At 42.7% G+C, this 22,737-nt stretch overlaps 1 long non-coding RNA gene across 4 annotated transcripts in view; it reads right to left on the reverse strand.

Moving 5' to 3' along the window:
* LOC119005850 overlaps positions 1-22,737 on the reverse strand; it is a 31,377-nt gene that overhangs the window by 3,693 nt on the left and 4,947 nt on the right. For all 4 annotated transcript variants that reach the window (XR_005070597.1, XR_005070599.1, XR_005070598.1 and 1 more), the window contains exon 4: positions 8,224-8,284. This is a non-coding gene — a long non-coding RNA (uncharacterized LOC119005850). The remainder of the gene's footprint in view (positions 1-8,223; positions 8,285-22,737) is intronic.

Here is a 22,737-nt window from a genome sequence, read left to right on the forward strand (position 1 = left end):
GTCAGAATCTCTAATAGAACGAGAATGGAGAGAAAATATGAAGCCCTGGAGTCTCATGAACCTGAGGGGCTGACATTACCGCCTCCTCCTATGTGTACGGCAATCATACCGTCATCAAATTGATTACAGGATTTACGGTGTTGCTCCAACACAACTGTAAATTGCAGCCGGAGTGACGGGAGACGCAGTAAATAAAGCTTCGCCAATTAAAAAAAGAAGGTGTCTCGATCATACAGCGTGACATCAGACGGTGCAGAGACGGCGTCTGTTTAAGCACAACGAGATAATGAGAAAATACGCCACGCGCTTTGTGGTGCGCGCGTAAACAAAGAGACTGCAACAGTTTTTTTGCATGCTTAATATCCTGTGACACTTTCATTTCTCTGGCATTTTGTTTTAATACCTCGGTGTCTGAAGGCAGTTTGATTCTAATATTTGTGCGACTCTCCGCGAGGACAGAGAGTTGCAGTCGTGTTTGCTGGATAACAGGATCACGCGGCCCTGAGGGAAATTCAGAAATGAAAGTAAATCTAATTTGGGCCCACTGATTGGCTGTCTGTTCAGTGAGACGGAGCATAAACACCACACTTGATGTGTAAGCATCGTTAATGGCCCTAAAGTGTTCTGACCGCGTTGTAGGACAGAGAGTATCACTGATGTGTCGCACATTAAGCGCAAATGAGGGTGAAGTGACGAGGAAAGCACGTTACGTTTGGCCTGTGATAACACCTTTACTGATGGATAGCTACTTAACAGCGCGGCTAATTGAGAAAACAAAAGGACAAATAAGGAATAGAGAACTGACAAGCTGCATTCAGCGTGGCGGGAATCGAGGGAGACAAACTTGTCTTCACCTTCCTCCAGAAGCCTTTCAGATGAAGCCTGTTTCATAAATATGCAAGACGAGCATCCAACCTTTCGGAAAATGTAGGTTAGAATAAAAAAAAAAAAAAAAAAAACTACACTATACATTCATAACACCTCATGAATATTCATCACGTACCCACACTGCCTATAGACGGCTCTCTGTCACTCGAGCAGCAGGTATTCGAGACACATTCTCTGCACAGCTGAATTTGTCTCCTGCTTTGATCCCATTCTCTATAACTGTCTTATGCACAGCTCCCATGCTCTACAGGCTCTTCACATCCTCCTCCGTATCTGCAATCATACTGTAATGCAATGCCACCCGAATTTGCATAGAAACAACATGCTGAATGTGTTTACACTATCCTCTGTGATACTGCGTGTTCGCCACCGTCCCTTTGCACTCGCTGTGGGTTCCTGTGCGATGTGTGCTTGCGCAGCACATATACCCTATCTGATCCCGCATTAATGTCGTCGAGACGAATTCCTGTATGTTTACGACACATAGATTCTGACTGTGAACTTATTATAGAGTGAAGGAGTCACCGTTTGTTCTCTTCTTGCCAGAAAAAAAAAAAAAACCCACCAAGAATTAGAGCACGGCTTCCAACACAGTGGGCCATCTAGACGGCGATTTGGCTTTAAAAATCTGAGAAAAAGCAGCTCTCACAGTGTCCGAACCTGAGTGACAAATGCAGAATGTCACAGACAGGTGTGTGTGTGCGTGCGTGTGTGTGTGTGTGTGCCTGTGGCTCTGCAGTGCCACTGAGAGACAAAGCACTGGGAGTGCTTCGCAGGGATGACATCATCAGTCTGGGATGGTGTCTGCCATGTCTGTCTCAGGATCGGGATGCTCTAGTTCTCCGCTGCGTCCCGAGAGATCGGAGACAGCATCTTTTTTGGCTTCACAATCCCCCTCATCACACCTGTTTTTCTAAAGTAGTTTATGCTCCCACAGGGGAAACCCAGTTTTTTACTTTGCTTCGAGGAACCCGTGATGCTTAAGATCAGGAGAGGTTTTCCTTGCAGGTCCAACTGTGAAAGACACGTTTAGGAGGAACATATGTGTGTGAGGCTATGTTCGTATAAAAAAAATCTGCTCACGCATATGCAGCATCTGCCACTGTTAAAGAATGAGCCAGCCAACTGGTCACCGGTATAAACAGTCTATACTATGAGGGGGAGATTGCTCATTGTGCACCATCCTTGCCCTGCACACCTTGCAACTGTCAGGCGTTCAGCCGTCTCTCCTGGCAGGAGAGCAGCGTCGTGCGGTGGATGATAAAGAACGGCCGGACTGACAGTGCCGAATCAGCACAATTCTGATGTATGCCCCCTTCTTCTTCTTCTTTTTTTTTTTTTTCCAGGAGGGGAGGAGAGGCGGCTATAACGCACTGCAGATGGCTGCTGTCTCAAACCCATCGGTCTGACATACTGAGAGGAAAGGAGGCGGGGGAGGAGGGGGAGGAGGTTGTGGGGGGGGGGGGTAATGAATCTGGAGAAAAGATTGCGATGGTGTGGATGCAGAGTAGCGCACAAACATATAAGTATTAGCGGCGCGTGTGTGAAAGTGCACCAGGCAAATAAATCTCTTCTACCTGTTGTCGCACAGTAACACACGGATCTCATGAATTGCTGCCAAGCATAGCAGGGAGTCCACGATTTCCATGCCGAGGCTGTGTATAATGTATGTGACTCGCGTAATTTGCATGTATGATGTGTTGTACAGTGTTTCATGAGGGGGTCGCATTAAAATTAGGAGAGTAACAGAGAGATCTAAAAAGGTGACAGTTATCTAATTTTTCTTTCTGTTGAAGGGATGGTATAGTCTCAACTGTTTCTGGAGTACAGGGGGAGGATCTTTCAACTTTTTCTCATCTCAATGCGATTGTTACCTCACTGATGAAAAAAAAATCATCAATTTGTCTGTTCGGCTATATGCAGAGGAATTCAATCCTGTTGCAATTACTTTACATCAGAGAACATATTATTCATTAACTTGTTGCTTATTAGCATGGATATATGTAATATATCAGCTCTGTATGAGTCATGATAAAGCTCCATGAACATATTCTGCAACTGCTTGGCCATTAACTGAGAGTTTCCCCTTCATCACATCCTAATTACTGCTAACTGTTTGTGAGTAAGGAACTGTTATAGCTGTACATGAATCATGATCTTGAAGGTGCACTATGTAAGAACTGGCATACTGTTAAATTTCTACTGAAAACAAATGGGGGGCAGTGTATTACCAGAACGAAACTGCTGTTAATTGTAGCTAACTTTAGCTAGTTAGCTCAGTTAGCCGAGCAGCTAGCAGTCCAGTCTAGCACAGAGTACCGAGTGTCATGTAAACACAATGACTGTGAGCACAGGAGCCTTGGACCAGGATGAACCAGGGCCAGCCGGTTAGCATTCTAACTTCAGTATATATCGTTACAACAGATAAAAAACAAATGATGATGTCATTTCTTCACATTCTGTTGTTCATTTTAGTAATTTTCTTTAATGTTATCAACTGAAATTATTTTACATTGCATCTTTGAAATGCCAGCAGGCGCCTTGTAAGGTGGTTGTACCACCTTTATTAACACTTCATAAATACAGTCTATTGTAAAGTAACAAAACACAAAACTACAAGTTTTAATAGTGTTAAAATAAATCTGAATGAAGTCCTTTAACACTAATGGTTAATATGTAATAGATTATGGTAATATACCTAATTGTTAAGTGTTATGGAGTAGCAAGATTTCTGAATTTAAAAAACAAAGTATTGTCTCATGTTGAGCAGCAGACAGGAAGGTCCTACTCTCTGGTCGTTCATATATGGAATATAGAGCTATCTAACACCTATCTAAATACAAATATATAAATTACAGCAACTTCAATTTAAAAAAGGAGATATTAACTAATTAATCCAGGCCACTTTCAAGAGTAATAACTCTTGTACAGTCCATGAACTGACCTTTAATTATGATCATGGAGAGGGATGGAGGTTCAGAATACTCTCCACTGCAGTAGAAACTACTGATTGCAAGCGTATGACCGACAACCTGTCAAACAGCAGGTGTTCCTCCTGACAAATATGCCCCGACGCTACAAATATTGCACACAAAATGACACACAAGCTCACACGGGGGCAGTCAGGACTTTGCCCGAAGGGCAGAGCAGCTAAGAGGAATCGCAGCTGCAAAAGGACGAGTCATGTCATTAACCACTAGGAGATCCTATGGCGGAGTAACAACATACTTACCTTCTCTGCTGGGGGCACATTAGACGTGGCAAGAAGTGACTCCGCAGGGAAAGCTAGAAGGTTGTACAGTTATCTCCGTGCTGTTTATTATGCGAAACCATACAACCAACTACCTCACGCTGCAGAGCACAGACTGTAGAGCTGCTCTCCAGACAGGATCTTCACCAGCAAGATGGAGGTGTCTATGTACATACTCTACTGTACGTATACACACCTGCCTGGCTCCTGTCTGCCAGGCAGCCAATTACCTTCTACCTCACTTCTCTTCTCGAGTTTTAAGAGTGAGACTCAACGGGAGTTCACCCCTTTTGTTCCTTTTGTTGTCCTTGTGTGCAAGCTTCGTTGTTCTTCAAGAACGATTTCATGCTGTTTTTCTCTTTAGTCTCACACGCCGGCAAAAAAGATTCTGATTCTCTGACGCGACAGAATGTCGCCCTTTTCACTGAGCTGCGGTGGTGGTGTGTGTTAATTTGTGCATAAGGATACGGTAGACGGTGTTGATTGATTTGGAGGAAATGAAGGGTTTGAATGACATGGTTTTGCCTCTGAAAAGATGCATGATACCACTGCCTTACAATTCGGGGTCCCGGATGCACCTTTACTAATTGCTACAGTGGCCATGATGTCACAGGACTGGCTGCAGCAGTGGGGGAGCTCAGGTTTTAGGGTGCACACAAAGGCCTGGAGGTTACTTAGATAGAGCAGGGAAATAAGCAGACACTCAGTGGTGCAGATTGATGCCAGTGGAAGACAAAGACGAGGCAGCTGGGACAAAATGAGACAAACGTCGTGTATTTGACAAAACTGTTGCTCTGCAAATCCATTTCCACAAGTCTCATGCAGGCGTGAGTACTACAAAGATTTCATTTCCAGTGTTCATTCATAGTATTTCCATTCATTTGTTAGTAGTTGTTGCCCTCTACTGGTGACTGTGTAAACTCCCTCACTCCTCTCTATTCTGTTCTCTCAATGCCACCACACTGCACCAGAGCTGTATTGAAAAACTCTCAACATGCCGCGTATGAACAGTCAAGGTTTGGTTGTTCTAGCACTGTTACATACACAATCATGCGTACTGGAGAGCGATGACTTCAATTAATATATTTTCCGCTCCTAGACATTCAACAATCAGCAGCTATTATCGAGCCCAGCTCATTATTAAAGCATATGGTTGATATTCACACACACTGCAGCATTTCATCCAGATCAGCTGTCTGATTGTACTCGAGCTGGCAGCTTTTCGCGGGAGTTTAACGCCATCTGCCGTAACAGTGTCATCACCGTTAAGTCTGCTGTCAGCTGTGATATCTAAATCTGGGTGACTTCTGCTCCAGTGTCAAAATGGAGTTTCCTTCACGTCACACAGACACAGGCAAGTAAAGAAAAAAAAAAATTCTTAAACTGAAAACTTTTCTCGATCTGCGAATCCTCTCTGTCAGTCGTAAATGTTGCAAGCCACAGCGCCACGTCTGCTGGCACAACATTGCATTCCAACAGTTACGAGGCGAGAGTGTGACATGCAACACAAATGCCATTTTATAGAGAGAAAACATGAATACAGATTCACAAATCAAAATGCAGATGATATAAAAATATTCTGGGTCTGCAGCGCTGACAAAACAGAGCTGTACGTGGGAGCTGTGCATGAAAACACTGCGTGGCGTGTGGGATTTCATGTGGGAATCCATCTCCCAACAAAGAAGCAAAAAAAAGAGTTACAGGCCGCACCTATCTTTTTCAGCAGGACCTCGTGCTGAACTGTGCGTAGATTAACAATGTCTGTGAGGAAACCCAGGCACAGAGAAGAAGAAGAAACTACATAGCTAGTCTCTGAGCCCTTTAGCCAATCAGGCAGCATGCTGGCGTGACCGTAAAAATGTTGCCAGGTGAATTTGTTTCCTATTTTCTCCTCCTCCTCCTCCTCCTCCTTTCTTTTTCGGTATGCGTTTGGAGTCCTAATCCTCCTCCGTCTGCCGCTCCCAGTCCCTTTTCACTCTCCTGTCCCAAAGTGCACCCCCTCCTCCTCCTCCTCTTCTCCTCCCTCTCCTCACTCACTCAACCTTTTCTCTGCTTGAGCCCTCATGGGTCCCCATTTCCCGCCTCTTACCCTTTTAACCACCCTCTGTCTTCGTACCCCCCTCCTACCTCCTCTATCCGCAAATGCCGGCTAGCCCTTTTTTCATCCCCGGCACAACCTCCTCTACTTTATAACCCGTGTCTGCAATATTTTCACAGTCAAATCACGCAGAAATGCAGTGTAATTGTGCCAATGTCAGCTATCCCTCTCCCTCGCTCTCTCTCTCTGTCTCTCTTGCTCGCTCCACCTTTAAGCGGGCCTGTCTGAGTGTCTGAGCGGTGAAAGACTACTCCACTATAAAAAACGTCTGGGCTGATTCATAAATCTCACTTCAACTTTAACATTCCTCTCATACTTGAGCATCATCCACATACAGTGCCACAGTTTGGGATATCATTCAAGAGGTTTGAGGACTCAAAGGCACGCAAAGCACTCACATAACTCACTTTTAAATTCTTGTTTTTTTTTACTCGGTGTGATAAAATAAAACGAACATGATGCAACTCAGAGGAAACGGAACGGATGATGATTTTGTGCCCAATGCTCTCCAGTTTCCATTCAAAATGTCTCTGAATCACCTCCGCCACAGCCTCTCGTTAAAGCCCTGCGTACAGCATCTCTGAATGTTGCAGCGTTGGTGATTTTAAGAGAGCAACACTCCAATCTGCTAAAATATGCGTGTGCGTGTTTTCTGTTTTTTGTTTCCCAGGTGAGAGCAACTCTGTCTGTCCCACACTAATCTGCCTTGGTTAACGCCGGCCTTGTATACCACGTCGGCAAAATGAATGTTGCCATGGGAACCTTTTGCCTGGCAACCCCAACAGCCTGGCAACTAGCCAAACTGTTGCTATGGCACAGCTGTCAATCTACTGGGATTGGTGTGTGGCGAAGCTCCTCCCTTACAAACTTTCCAATCAAATTCACGAAGAAGGAATTTTTCTTAGATGGAGGTGTGTTGGTGTGTGTGTGTGTGTGTGTGTGTGTGTGTTGGTGTAGGTAAGAAAATTAAAAAAACGGTTGCCATGTTACATCACCAAATAAAACTGCATAGAGGCAGCTGCATCCTACTGCGAAATGCATCTGATTTGAGACATAAATTATTTTTGGCTAAATCTTGGATGCTAAAGCACCCGGACAGCTGGGGTATCACTCTGGCTTGATAATTATTTCATATCTACAGAAACTGCGTGCAAGCACTATTCAGATCTTTCAATAAACATAATTTGATAACTTTTAATTACCTCCTGAGATATTTTCTGGCAAATAATTCAATAATCCACTTTAGATAAAAGGCCTAAGCTTCTTATAGTTATCCCAATCTATTTCACTCGAGGGCTTAAATTAGACAACAGATATTTGTGTGTGTGTGTGTGTGTGTGGGCTGGTCCTTTGGCTCACAGCCTTTCTAAAAGTCACTTGAGATACAGAGATAATGAATGAATTTTGTGAGGGAACACAACCAAGCTTCTTCACTGACTTACCAACTACAAAACTGAAGGAAAAGGCACTCCTGACGGTTATTATAACCGAGCCATCAAATACTTTACCCTTTCCCTCTAACAATAAAACTGAGTGTTTAACAAGAAGAGGAATGTTTAATAACCACTGATGGATTGTTGATTCATGTTTAGACACATTTTTGTTTTCACAGACTGCCAGCTGTCTCAAACACAACATTTCATAAAGACCCAGTATTGCAACATCGAGCAGAAGTCTTGGACACAAGCTTTGCTTCTGTTTCGGAACTGAGGTATCCGTGAAGGTTTTGTTAAGTCATTCTCTGTGTTAGAGGGCATGCATAAGATGCAACAAAGATCCTTCTCAGTGTGACTAGTGTCCTGTATGACTGATCTGTAAAAGTCCTGATAAATAGTCCCCCAGTGACAATCTGGAACATCTCCCATTGGTTTCAAAGATTTTAAATCATTAGATTTTATGTCAATATTTAATATGTGGATAGGAAGAGGAAGTCACGAATGAGACATGAAGGGATAAGTGAAATGTGAAACATAAAAAATATCATTACCTTGAGATCAATCCCTTGTCAAGGTGTGCCAGGTGTTCCTCAGACATGAAGCAGAGGCCCACTGAAACACACACAGAAAAAGACACACACACACACACACACACACACACACACACACACACACACACACACACACACACACACACACACACAGAGGTCAGAAGGAGACAGGCCGGCCTCCTGAATAGAAAGACTGTTTAACCAAGAGGTCACAGGTTCAATCTCTGCAACAGCTGAAGTGTCACCGGACAAGACCATGAAAAGCTACCGACTTACTCATGAGCTGCTCTGTTGAACTGTATCAGCTGCAAATGTTAACACACACACACACGCTCGCACACACACACGCATATTTGGAGTTGTTTTGTAGTAACTGTAAAAGAATTGTGTTTATTAATAATCCTGCTGTATTTTAATCTTTAAATTTTAGAGTCACTGAGGCAGCATCTAATCTACAAATTATTCACACACACACACACACACACACACACACACACACACACACACACACACACACACACACACACACACACACACACACACACACACACACACACACACACACACACACACAGGACAGAGGGCAGGTCTTCCGCTCTTGATGTGGGCGCCTTGATGAATGTTAAATGTCAGTATTTGGTTAAAAGAAATGTAAAATATGTCAGAACTCATGCACCATTGACTCCATTAAATACATGAACGGAACATCTCAAACAGCGGCTGTCCAGATTAGATGATTAATTATCATCATGTTAGAAAACAACACAAGAGAGGAATCGACTTTCATAATGGTTTCGACATACAGAAGAGAATGACTAATTCACTCTACAGAGTAAATTACATGATAATTAGCCTCATTTAAAAAGCTGCACTCACTGCCTAAATGTTTAAATGGATGCTGCCATTATTAAATGTTTGGATATTTACCTCATTATCCCAACACGATCAACATGAAGCTTATTGTGAACACTTGCTGTTTACTACGAGGATCATGACTCGTTCAGACGCTCTTATTTGAGTGTGTTACGGCTCGGCGGTATCGGGGAAGGACATTACTGTAACGTAAAATCTGTTTATGGCTTATTCTTTCTGTCTGATTCAACATTTGAGGCTGTTCAAACCTTGCTATCTGAAAGCCATCTCAGCGCACACATGCGTTCTGCAGTGTGGACAAAGCAATGCACCAGCTTGGAGTGCTAAGCCTCCTGCTCCGGTTTGATAAATATAACTTCAAAAGAAGCAGCCAAACAGCTTTAGCTGGCCGACTGCACAATGAGCATAATAACTCCCCACCCCCTGGGAGCTCCAGCCTAGTTCATTTACCCTTGCAAAGCGCTGCCATGTCTGCATGTGCACATGTGTCTTTGTTTCACGGCGAGCCTCTCAGAGGCTCCCCACCTTCTGCTCTGTACAAAGCGGATGTATAGAGGAACCTTTTGGACCTCATTTTTTACAGAGGAAATGCAACCCCCCTCCCTCTCCTCCCTTCTGTTTGCCCCTCACATGTAATGCCTGATTGACCACAGCACCCCTTAAAGAGGTCAAAGGGCAGACAAAACAGTCTGGTGTCATGGCAACCTGTGTGCCACCAACCAGAATGGTAAGGGGGGAAGCAGGGGGGTCCAATGAGCTGTCAGTTAAAGCTCTAAGAATGCTGCCTTGTGTTTGGGCTAATGTGCGTACAACATGCAACCGCAAATACACACACACTCACATACACACATACACACACAATGCACCTGCACTATGAAAAAAAGCCTCCTAATTTGCACTCCAGAATAATCAAGGCAAATCCCCACGCGCAATGCAGTTAAGTGTGGTACCTATCAGAGTATCGGATGGTGTGCACGCCGACGTGTGTTTGCTGTTGCTGCCTGCACGTGGGCGCGCTTGCGAGTGTGTGCTGTTGGTGAGACACTCCTGTGTAAGAGCTTCTTTGTGACCGCTCGATGCAGTGGCAGTGTTTACGTGATGGGGGAGGGGGGGAGGCTAACGGATAAATGGGAAGCAAATGCATTCAGATCAATACTAAGCTGAGAGCGGGTGAGCAGGGTTGAGAGGAGAGAGTGGAAGGTGGTGAGTAGAGAGGGAGGGGCCACAGAGGGACTGATTAATCATTCCTGTATTGTTATTGACTTTCTGTTAAAGGGGGTGAGTCAGACTCTGAATTATGTGTTTGTGTGCATACGTGTGTGTTTGTGTGTGGATGTCTGTGGTTGTGTGTGTATGTGTGTGTATATGTGTGTGTGTTGTACGGTGCTCATTGGGAGCACAAAGTCATCAATTACAGCCCTACACTTCCCAAAGGTTTTGGCACTGTGGCTGGTTTAGTCGTGCTCTGACTACCTCGTTCATTCCTAGCATGTAGCTACAACTTTTAGGCAGTTGGTTTGAATATTCAGCACAATAACCGTGAAGGGTTCAATTATTCACGTTTTGTAAAAAGAGCCAATATGCCGTTCCATTTTGAACAGGAACAGGGAAGCGAAGGAGGCGAACAGGAAATCCCCTGTGAGGAGTTAATGAGGAGCTGACGACTGAACAGACACAACAGAGGAGGGAGGGAGGGAGGGAGGCTGCAAGAGGTGGAGGAGGGGAAACGCTGCCCTGACATCTGACCCTCTGGCTGTGACCTTGTTCGTTGTCTGAGAGGTTAGAGAGTGGACACACCTGAGCACACTGCTCACGTGTGAGCACAGACGCGCACACACACACACTTACACACACGTACATACAATTGTTTTTTTAAAGATCTCCAACCAAACAGCCAACTATACTCTGCCGGATCCACACCAAACCCCGTAATTAAATACATAAAATTGACATAATTAGTTAACAATTATAACAGCATGACACCAATGTCAGACGTTGCCGGAGGCGGTGTTTTCCTCTAATTGCGACCCTTTTAAAAACAGCAACTTGTCAGAGGACGGAGGGCTGAGCTAACTGAATGAAACCCCCATTCAGTGTGTTACCTTGAACTTGAACAATGAGTCTGGTGTTTGTGCTGGGGCCACTTCCTGACCTTTCCATCCCTCTGTGGAAGCAACCAACCGCAGCCTCTCCTTTCATCTTACAGATGTGACCCTGACGACCCATGCTGACCAAAGGACAGCCGGCAACGACAGGTTTCACATCTACTACTGACTTCAGACTCTTTGACTTGTAAAAGGTTGCTTTTACGCACTGATGTGTAAAGTTTACAGACCATTACCTCACTTAAAACTAGTTACACTTGCCATTAAACTGACGCATATTTATTAGTTAGGAGACGCGAGGTGACTGTTGGTGCCCTGAACCACGAGGTTCAATTCTAATGATTCATTGAGCAGACAGACAATGAACACGAATGATTCCTCCTCCTCCTCTTCATCTTCCTCTTTCTTCCTCTCCTCCCTCAGACGCTCTCTCTCTCTTGCTTTTTCACCCACGTGTCTCTACCTCACAGACGGCCTGTTTCTTTATGCCTTCATCTTTTCTTTCCCCCTCTGTCTTCACACCGTACCCAACTCTCCTCCTCTCTGTCTGGCACCAGAGAGCTGGCACACTCGAGGGTGTCGTTGTGTGACGCGGGCAGCTGACACCTCCGACGCCACTGCAGAGCATGTGTATCACCGCAAAGCATAATGGAGAGCCTTGTGAATGCCACCAATATGCTGCCAGAGGAGACGTAGTGACACCTCAAATCAAATGATTTTCAAAATGACATACTATTTTGAGGCTACAGCTAATGTTTAGTCATTACGATAGTCAAAGCTTGAAAAAAAAAAAGCCAATTATTAATTCACAGAGCATTTTAAAGTTACTTGTTTTGTCTGACCAACAGTATGAGAGCCAATTCAATTTACAATAACAGAAAAGAATAAACTCAATTTTGAGAAGTTGAGAAGTTGCAAATATTTAGAAAATGCACTTGATGACTGATTTACATGATCATTTGAATATATATGACTCAGTGTGTAGGATTTAGTGGCATCTTGCAATGAGTTTGCAGGTACAACCAACTGAACACCCCTCACCTCACCCTCCCTTGCAATGGCTGCTTAAGAACACAAAAGGCCGTCTCTATAGCCCGTATTTTGTTAATTTGTTCTAAGCTGCTGTAGAAATATGGTGATGCAACATGGCAAACTTTGTGGAAGATGACCTGCTTCTTTTGTAGATAAAAGAAGGCTCAATCACATGTACAAAAAAATAAGCGATTCTTATTCAGGTGACCATACACTGATGAAAAGATAACTATGAATATTCTTATGCATATTTATGAATTTTCCAATCAATGCTCCTAAATCCTCTGTATCTCTGTATTTGCTTTTTTCCCCTTAAATGAGAAAATCACCACCTCTCTCATGTCTTTATGCTAGAAATGAAGCTGCACTTAGCTGTTAGCTTAGCACAAACAACATGTAAGATAACAAAATTAACCTACCAGCACATTCAAAGCTCACTGATGGGCTAAAAGAGTAATGGTTGACAGATTGTGTTTCTTTTGGAGAGGTTAGTCTTTGTGATAAACTAATCGCCAACTGGCTCTGGCATCATATTAAACAGTAAAGTAATAAAGTGGTATCAATCTTCACGTCTTACTCTCAAAAATAAAGCAAATTAGGGTGTTTCACAAAATGTCTCTATCTTTAAACAGCTTTTTTATGTTTTGTTGCACAACATCAAATGCGTCAGTGAATGCCCTAAGTTTGACTTTAACAGTGTTTACCTATCTCAAAAAGGGCACTTGCTAACAGGTGACTAAATGAGACTACAGAGGTTGTCAAGGACATTAAACGTCACCACACCGAACACTGAGACTCATTTAGTCAATTTGTCCATCTTTACAGACTTTGGCTGCAAACTATTCTAACCCTTCACAACTTCTAGATTGATCAACTTTTTGTACAGTGTGTACAGAATATTTTAGTAAGAAGTGGTGGTGACATTTAAGTCATGCTACCACTATGTAGTTCGTTCACAGCGTTAACATTAACTTTTCACTTTAATGACTTGAAAATAATAAAGTTTCTTTTTCATCTATGTCTATTTTATTCAATATTTTCTTGCTGAACAAAATGTTTAAGTGTCATTACCCTATTTTGATGCAGAGCTTTCTTTCTACAATAATCCAAAATCCAATATAACATAAGCTTGTTGTTGAAATATGTCATCCCTGCAGCCGTCTATTCAGATGTTAATTTTTCAGTTTCAGATTTAAAATACATTTTCATGCAGTTGGGTTTTCTGTCTCTGTGATTCTTGTCCTGATTTTACCTCAGCAAGTAAAAATCATAATACCTGATATGACACTGTGTGGGTTGGTAGAGACTAGTTCCTGGTCCGCAGTTGAACCACCTCATGAGAGGATATGAATAGACAATGCCTGATGACATCAACAAAGCCCATTCCTTGGGAACCTGCTCCATAAATCATACATGACTGACACGCTGAAGAGGACACAAGGCCAGCAGTAGGAAGCACTGTGCTCGAATTATCGCACTCACACACACAGTCTCACTACAGTATCTCTCGCTTTCTACCCAACCCCCAACTCCTGCGGCTCCTCAGATGTCTGTGAGACATCTAAAGAGCCCGAGAAGAGAGGGGAGATGGTGAGGATCAAACCTTGAGACTGAACATGGAAGAAAAAGAGCGAGATGGAGGTAGGAACGTGGTGACAAAGATGGAGATCAAACACTAGATGGATGCGGTTGCTGGAAGAGACAGGCGTAAGGGAAGGGGAGAAAAGAGAGGATTGAGATAGTTTGGCAAGGTAAGAGGCAACGCTGAGACCTACTAATGCAGAACTAAGGAATTCTCACTGCTGACTCCAAACACATTCCTACAGCCTGCAAATATTAACCCCCACCTCGCCACCTCTGCCTCCATCTGAATGCACAAGGCAGCCACCTGGCTCCTGCATGAGGAAACTATTCATTGATATTAACTCGGTTACTGGAAGAGATCGAAAAAGGAGGGTGAAGGAAGGATATTCGACCTGGGAAAGCTACACTCCACACATGGTCATCACCGAACGCTAACGAGGGGTAATTTGCAGTCCCATACCCAGAAATCATACAACACCATGTAAGCAAACCTCAGCACAATCCGACCATTTCTTTATCTTGAACGATACCAAAGGGTAAAGAAAAGTGAAACATCCAAGCAGACGTAAATAGAGCTCTGTCTGTCTGTTTGAGAAAAAAAATGGGATTTGCTCCTAAATCTTCTTCATTAGATGACTGTGGAGGCAAACAGGGAGGATTTATGGGTCTATTGCAGACAGACCTGAACTGCATGAGATACAGACTCAAATGCAGATATTTACTTGAAAAAAATTCTTACTGTGGCTGTGTGGCTATAACTGAGACTGCATTTTTAAATATATTTATTAAGTTTTTAGATTCATTTGGAGACCTTTCTTTGCCTTTATAAATGTGTCTGACTTTATATTCTAACACTGGCACATCGACAGCACTGTTGATTTATGTGTGTTGTCCTAAACAGTACATTCAATTAAATTCATTTTGGTCACAGGGTATGGAAAGTAAGAGGGGGATGGCTTGCAATAAAGGTTCTTGACCAGACTTGAACCAAGGACAGTTTATGCGGTATATTTCTTAGCCCCGAGGCTTTTATTATTGATGGTTATCATGAATTGTTACCTTCACATGCTTTATAAATAAGTATCAAAAGCAACTGTATGCACAATGGCTCCTTATCCAAGGAAAATATAATTATACATTGTGTGATATTGTATTATATTATTCATCTAAAATCATGTCAGAAGCATGTTAATATAGTTGGTCAAGGCAGAGCTGATTTGATAGCGTTATATTTTACAAGACAAAAAGTAAGTTCAGCTGTCAGATAAATCTAGAGGAGGAAAAAGTACAACATTTCAAAATGTATACAATTGTCCACCTCAAAAGAGACAGAAACTTCTACGGCAATCAACTATTCCACACTGCGTAGACAACATCGCCCAATAACTGACAGTAATGCCGAGACGGGCACCTGCTGCAACTGGAACGATAGCACAAGAATTCACGTCAGCCGGGGATTCAAACTGGTGAAACATTATCAGCACTGCGCTTATAAAATAGGAGCCCTACGAGTGTCCAGATGGAGCTCTCTCAGCTCCAGCCCCATTTCAGCCCCATGTTCTAGAGAAAGCAGACAAACACTGATGCAACTAGAACACTGAGTCCGGGGGGAATAGCTCTCACTCAGACCGTGAGAGAGCGTTAGTACATCCACAGCGGTCACATGGTGCAGCGCTCCCTCTCTCTCTCCCTCTCTCTCTCCACGCCGGGCCCTGCTGCCTGTTGTGTGTGGCCCTCTCCCCATCCCTTTCACACAAGAGCTACATAATTGATAGCGAAGGGCGAGTTATGTTTTTATAAAGTGAAATACGTCCATCAATGGCTTTCTCTGCACTCTAAAGTTTGGTTGTGCTGGGATCAGTAAGTGGTGGCCCTCAAGTGAAAGAGGTTTTAAATAACTAGCGCCTTCATTGTCAGTACAATAAACCAAGGTAATCAATTATTTCTGCCAAAGTATTCAGCAATGTCATGAAGAGGCGGCGCTTTGGAAAATGCAGTGATCGCCTCGACTGCTCATATCATTTAAATGTTATATGATGTTTAGCCCTAACCATTTATGCCACGACACAATTCAAACAGCTTAATTAATTACGCGTTTTTTTTTGTTTTGTTTTGTTTTTTTTTATAGCAAAAACAAAGAAGCCCAAGATTTGAAATGTGCACAAGCCACAGATTAAATAATCCAAATAATGAGTGGTCAGAGCTATGTGCAAATTATCTCCTCGACAAGAGTCTGAACACATAACAGAAAACCATGTAGCCGTGGTATTAATGCTTAAACAGCACAAAACTGAACATCAACATCAAATGGCTCGATACCACAGTGGCACATTGAGCTCCCTGCAGGATAACATCAGACCACTCACTAATCCAGGCCATCAGTACCAGTGTGACCTATAGAAATAATTTCTTTAGCAAAAGTGTCCACAGCCACTGGTGCTAACTTCTCAAACGTGAATATTTGCTGTTTTTTTATGATGGCAAATTAAATATCTTTTTGGACTCAAAATTGTGACTTTGGCTTTTTCCCTGCGCTCCAATATGGATTGATTGATTAAGAACACTGGAATGGCACTCATCAACGAGCCCAACCTAGTCCAATATGAGATTAAAAAAAAACCCCCATTTGAATCCAGTAGTTTAGGATTTTTATCTGGATCTGCATCAAGCGGTATTTATTTTGTCAAGATCCATCCATTACTCCTTGAGAACTAAACAAAAATATCCTATCTGACAATGTTAAAGAAAAAGAAAAAGAAAAAAAAAAATCCTGGATCCAGACGGAAGTCAATGGGGTCTATTTTGGGCAGAGACCCATGCTTCATACATGTTTCATGGAAACCTGTTCCATAGTTTTTGTAGTAATCCTGCTCACAAACCAACAAACAGACACAGGTGAAAACATCACCTTGGTAATACTTGGCAAATCAATGTATAATGAAGACAGTCAAAGCACCATGAGCATATTAGCTGTGATGGAAACTGTTAAATTTGTTTCTTTTGGCCAAGACCTTGAAAATATAAGTATATAAGTATATTATACACACACACACACACACACACACACACACACACACACACACACACACACACACACACACACACACACACTTATAGTATATTCGGTACTTGTACTTTATTTGCCATTTCATATATTACGTCCACTGGGACTGAGGAGAATAAGCTCCTCCTGAATAGCTAAAGTACTTGAATTTCACAGGTCAGCGTGACTTCATAATTCTTTCATCTTAAACTCCATGCCGAAGTTAAAATGAGCCCAATGAGCAACTTCTACTGAAGACAAATATACGTGCTTCACTGTCGTCCGCAGCTAGCTAGCCGGCCTTTGCTAAACCCCGTCTGTCTATGGGTGCAAACCATCCACCACTCATCAAGGTCGGCTGCCTCAGACTTCGCTTCCAGCGTTAAGCTTCGAGTTAAACCTGCACTAAGACAACTATCAAGACTACCATCATTCCCACAGACACCAATGATTCACTGATCAGGGAAAAAAACATTTCTGCCCTCTTCCAAATGGCGCACCCTGGCAGAGAGACAACGGGGGTGTCACTCTGAGTTGGTTCCAGTTAGGGGGTACCGAGAGCTTGTACCATTCTCCATGGAGATGGACAAGATTTTGAGAGCTTGGATAGATTCAGAAAGGACATGTGGGGGCAGGTCCTCGAGCACACAGGCGGGAGACAACAGTAACTTGTCGATATTAAACAATGGAGGCGAGGCTGAGAGCAAACAGGATGGCGAGGATGAGTTGAGAGCTGCATGGGCACAAAGCATTGAGGCATCCAGAGCAGTAAGTTAGGTGTTAGTGGATACTGAGAGACACACAGATGAGCTTTGGTCATGTGCAACGGGGACACATACTGAGAGGACAAACAAACAGCAAGGGGAAGTCGAGGGTGGGACGTGTCAATTCCAGAGCAGGGAGGATGATGGCCAAATAATTCAAATACTTTGTGTCATCTTTTGAACAGTTGCATATCGACTGAAACTAAGAGCTGAAACTACGTCGAAAACAATCGCTGTTTTACAGAATACACCTAAGTGAAGATTTACAAAGACACTGATCGACAATAATGGCAAGAGACTGAGTGCCTCGACCCTGTTCTTCCTTCTCCTTCGTCCTCATAACTGGGCCCCAAAACCAGCCCGAGTCTTTGACCGACTCTGAGATCAATTCTGGGCGAGACTTTCAGTATACATTTGTACAGGAGATAAAAAAGCAAGGCTGGATTGTGGGGGAAGCGTGGAGACAGGCAGAAATGTTCCAGTGGGAGTGGGAGGAAGGAAAATGACTTTAGGTACACAAACTAACAGAGACCATAGCGAGCCGAAACACAAGAAATCAAGACGGGACAGACAGCAAAAACAAGAAAAGACTGGAATATCGTGTGACATGATAACCTTTCTTAATATAAGAGTAAAGCTTAAGCTGGAAAGGTCAGCCCCCCCCCCCCTTTTTTTTTTTTACCTTTTCCCGCGTTTCTTTCCCCGATTCCAAGTTGATTCCTCCTCTGTCCCCTCTTCTTCACTCTCGAGTTAGTGCCTTCCCTCTTGACTTGCAGCCTTGCATCTCTATTTCACTCGAGTCTCGTCACATTTTTATCCGCTGTTGCCTCATCTCTTCTTCCTCAGACACCATTGCTCTTATCTTCACCCCTCCACGCAAGGGACTTTGAAGGGAAAACATGCCCTCGTGGACAAAGGATACGAACGCCGTGAGGAAAAGTACGGGATTAGTACTTTTTGTTTTTTTTGCTCAAAGCGTTGTGCTAGAGCTGTGCAGAACCGGTTCCACTGTACGCCACGCAGAGAGCCGAGAAAACGGAGAATGCAAGAGTGCAAGAGAAGGAGGGAGAAGGGAGAAGGCATCAGTCATCGTGTGTGTGTGTGTATCTGTGTGTGTGTGAGCGTGAGTGTGAGTGTGCATGCATGCAGGGTAGGAATGAAGGAGAGGAGAGAGGGAGGGACAGAGATTGAAAGAAAGGAAGGTGGGAGGGAATAGGAGTATACGTGGAGAGAGGAAAAGGGGAGGAGACATTTTTTCTCCGTTTTCCTGTTCACATTTTTTTAAACTGCCCCCCCTCCTCCTCCCCATTTTTGTGTGAAATGATCCCTCTAGTGTCTCCGTGTACACAACCGCCTTGTCAATAGGTCATTATTCTGCCTTTCCACGACTGTTTTCCCCTTGTCATATTCCCCTTTGTTGAAGCCAGCTGTGTCTTTAAGCCTGTGCACTTGAACTCTGAGAGTGCTTTTCCTTCTCTGTGTACTTCCCCTCCGCTGGCCCCCCAGCACACAGGAAAGAGACACAGCTTGCAGGAGAGAGAGAGAGAGAGAGAGAGAGAGAGAGAGAGAGAGAGAGAGAGAGAGAGAGAGAGAGAGAGAGAGAGAGAGAGAGAGAGAGAGAGAGAGAGAGAGAGAGAGAGAGAGAGAGAGAGAGAGAGAGAGAGAGAGAGAGAGAGAGAGAGAGGGAGGACAGAGGGGCAAAAAGGGGCAGAGAGAGAAATGCAGATGGGGGATGGGAAAGGTTTGTAAATGGTGGCTCAAGGCTTTGGATGACTTGAAAATCAGTTCAAGAAACGCAGAAGACGCACAACGTCGAAAACACGTAAAAAATATTTTAATCCAACTGCAAGTTTCTTCCTTTTTTTTCACCCTTGACGAAAGACTGAACATACTGAATATTAAAGGGAACGTGTTTGATACGTTTTGTTGGGAAAAGGTGAGAGAACAGACCGCTGGTGAAATATTGATTCGCCGTATAAATTATGCCCGCGTGTTTGTAACATCATGAAAGCGTGCAGTCGAGAAAAAGTGCAAGGTTAAGGTCGGACCATTAAGCAGAGCCTCGCATAGCTGCACCAAATCTCCATGGCAACTGCTGACATACAGGTGAAATGTTTCATAATAAGACAACTCGTTTGTGTTGTGGGTCACAAAGTAGACTTTTATAGCAGCTTATGCTTTTATCTGTTAGTCTATTTTATTTTTTTTTTTGCTGTATGAAAAAGAAAGCGAGTGGGCAGTCCACTCACCTTGACTGATTTAATTGTTGAGACAGCAGAGGGGGAGACAGAGGGGAGTCAGGAGCTCTGGCAGGATTCGATCGCAGGCCAGCGGGGGCACGCGGTAAACCGAACTACCCGACGCCTCTCAAAGCACAGACTTGCATATGTTAAATTGTTCTATATTATACAAGTAGTCCCTGAGCATTTATGTATGCGGTGCCAGAGTCTGCACAGTGGACCCGGGGCTCAGAAACTCATCTCACGTTTAAGTGTCATATAACTGGAGGGCATTTTTATAACTTTAAGGCAAGAGATTTTAACACCACCACTATTAACAATAAAAAATAGAGTAATAGAGAGAAAGAAAAGAAAACTCCATGTAATGCTTTATGAGAAATGGGTCCATTGTTTAAAATATTTTCCAATACAATTCCTGGAACTATGCCGGGTCTTATTAATCACAGCAATAACACAAAAATAGAAACAAAGAGAGTTCAATTAAGGCTTCGCCGTAATTTACTAGCGCAACCTAGACAGTCCTTAATTATACAGACTGTAACATTTCTGCAAACAACAGACACAATACATTTGCGCATTTCATATATGTCATATGAACATTTCTGCCACGTGTGTCCGATCAGGTTCAGATGACATATATATGAGCTGACTTTCACGTAAGCAGGAGAGGCTGGTGAGAAAGTCCTGCTTGAAACACTGTTTCAACATTTGATAAGCAAAACCACTGGATACTCTAATCAGGCAAACCATAGGGACATTGTCCAGTCATATTAGTGCCAGTAAAACCACGAGTTTTTGACGAGACGTTAGGATACGGCTGCCAAACGAGCGACCGCTGCTCAATACGGCCTTTCACTGTTTGTAAGTGCTAAACCACTGGACATTTTCAAACATAAAACCACTTTTTTATGACACCTTCAAACATTGTGAAATGTGAAACTACTGGATACTTCTGACAAGACGTCGGGATGCAGCTGCCAATCGCTAAACCACTGGATTTTTTTTTTAATGACAAACCACTTCTCAAGAAGCATTCCAACAATTCTAAATGCAAAACCACAGGATATTTTTGATGAAATGATGGGCTTATAACTGGGTATTATAAACTAGATGTTGGGACATTTTCCAGTTGTGTTAGTGGCAACAAAATCTATCAAAGACAAGATATTTTCCAGACCCCTGGGACCCTAACCAAGTGTTTTTTGTTTTCAAACCAAACCACACTGTAGACACAGCGAGGCCAAAACATAACATTGAAAAATTTAACATAACAAATTAAAGCTTCATACTATCAAATGTAAAGTTTTAACATATCAAATGTGAAGTTTTAACATGGTGTTCTGCTGAAACATACTTTGCCAATATCAATTCTTGCATCTTCGCATTTTAGTTTCAAATCTCTTTAAAAGTATTTTTAGAAACCACGAAATGCAATGTACTCTTTGAATAGAAGAAGTCTGGTACAAGTAGGAAATCACTTGAAAGGTACTTGAAGTTTGTTGAATTAATATTTATTCACAATTATTGATTTATTCAGTGCTTGCAATCGGATCTCCCAGGATGAAAGAGGCATACATAATACCGGTACCAGCTTTAAGCAGTTCATTATAATTACTTATAGTATTCTTTATCCTTTTCTTCATTCTGTTGTTTATTCCTAATGCAATTAGGAGATGGACAGCACTGTAATGTATGTTGTGTTTAGACTGCAGCCATGTGAACCTAAGACAGGGAGTGAAATATAGCCAATTAAAAAGTCAACAACTAAGTTAAATCTAGTGAAAAATGACTTTCAAGCTGATTTAATCCTGTTAAACCCTTAGATCAAAGAGGTATAAGGGTGGACGAGAGGCTGTCTTATCTACAGTGAAAACATAAGTGGAGGGAAAATGTCAACATGACATGCACATCCAACACTTGGACCCGAACTGAAAAGGGCTGTCTGCTAAGCTGAAGTAAGGCTGAGAGACTTTTGTCCGAAATACTGGAAATATAGAGTTCAATTTTTAGATTTGTTAATCAGTTTAGACTAAAAAAAAAGGGGGAACTCTGCAGTTTCATGTATAAATACAGGAAAAGATCACCACATGAAGTTTGCATGATGGTCTCAGAGTTGTAGATGTTTATATTGTCATTCTTTTTTACAACCATAATCAATATTAGCCACAATAAACAATAAACAATATTTGATATCTTTTATATCATTAACTGATCAAGAAACTACTAGTTTGTGAAAAGGTGTTGTTTGATAAAGCTCAAAAACCTCAGTTCACACGACCTCTCAACACCTAATCCGAGGCAAACAAAGTTAGCAACTAGCTTGTGAACACATGAAGCATTTAGCCTCTGAAGAGCCAGACATTTCCCTCAGGCACAGCTATTATATTAGAGTGCCTTACGAAAGAGAGTGGCGCCACCTCCGTTCACTGCAGTGGTTCAGTTTTTTCACAGGCAATGGCACAGCATGGAGCTACTCAAAAGTTACCGTAAGTTAGCACAAGCTAACTGCTGCTCAGTGTAATTCCTATGGAGCAGGTGGTCGGAGCAACACTTGTTCAAGGTAAAATGTTTAAAGAATGACGTTTTCATATCAGTAGTGCATCGGAATTAAATCGATATGAGAAATTAAGTATGTTGGCAGATTGTCATGGTCTAGATTAGAAGATTTAGAGAACATTAACAGATAAAAGTTTAGGCTAGCACACTGGATAACAATAGCAACACATGCAACAGGCTGATAAATGTAAATTCTGATCTCTAAATATAACTGAATCCAACAGTGTCAATTCATACTAGTAGCAACGTTAATGTGTAAGGAGTGTGATTGTAGTTAAACATCAATTTAATATCATTGAGGCTGCGGAGTGACGGGT

The sequence above is a fragment of the Acanthopagrus latus genome, chromosome 17, assembly GCF_904848185.1.
Source record: "Acanthopagrus latus isolate v.2019 chromosome 17, fAcaLat1.1, whole genome shotgun sequence".
In the NCBI taxonomy this organism is placed as follows: domain Eukaryota; kingdom Metazoa; phylum Chordata; class Actinopteri; order Spariformes; family Sparidae; genus Acanthopagrus; species Acanthopagrus latus.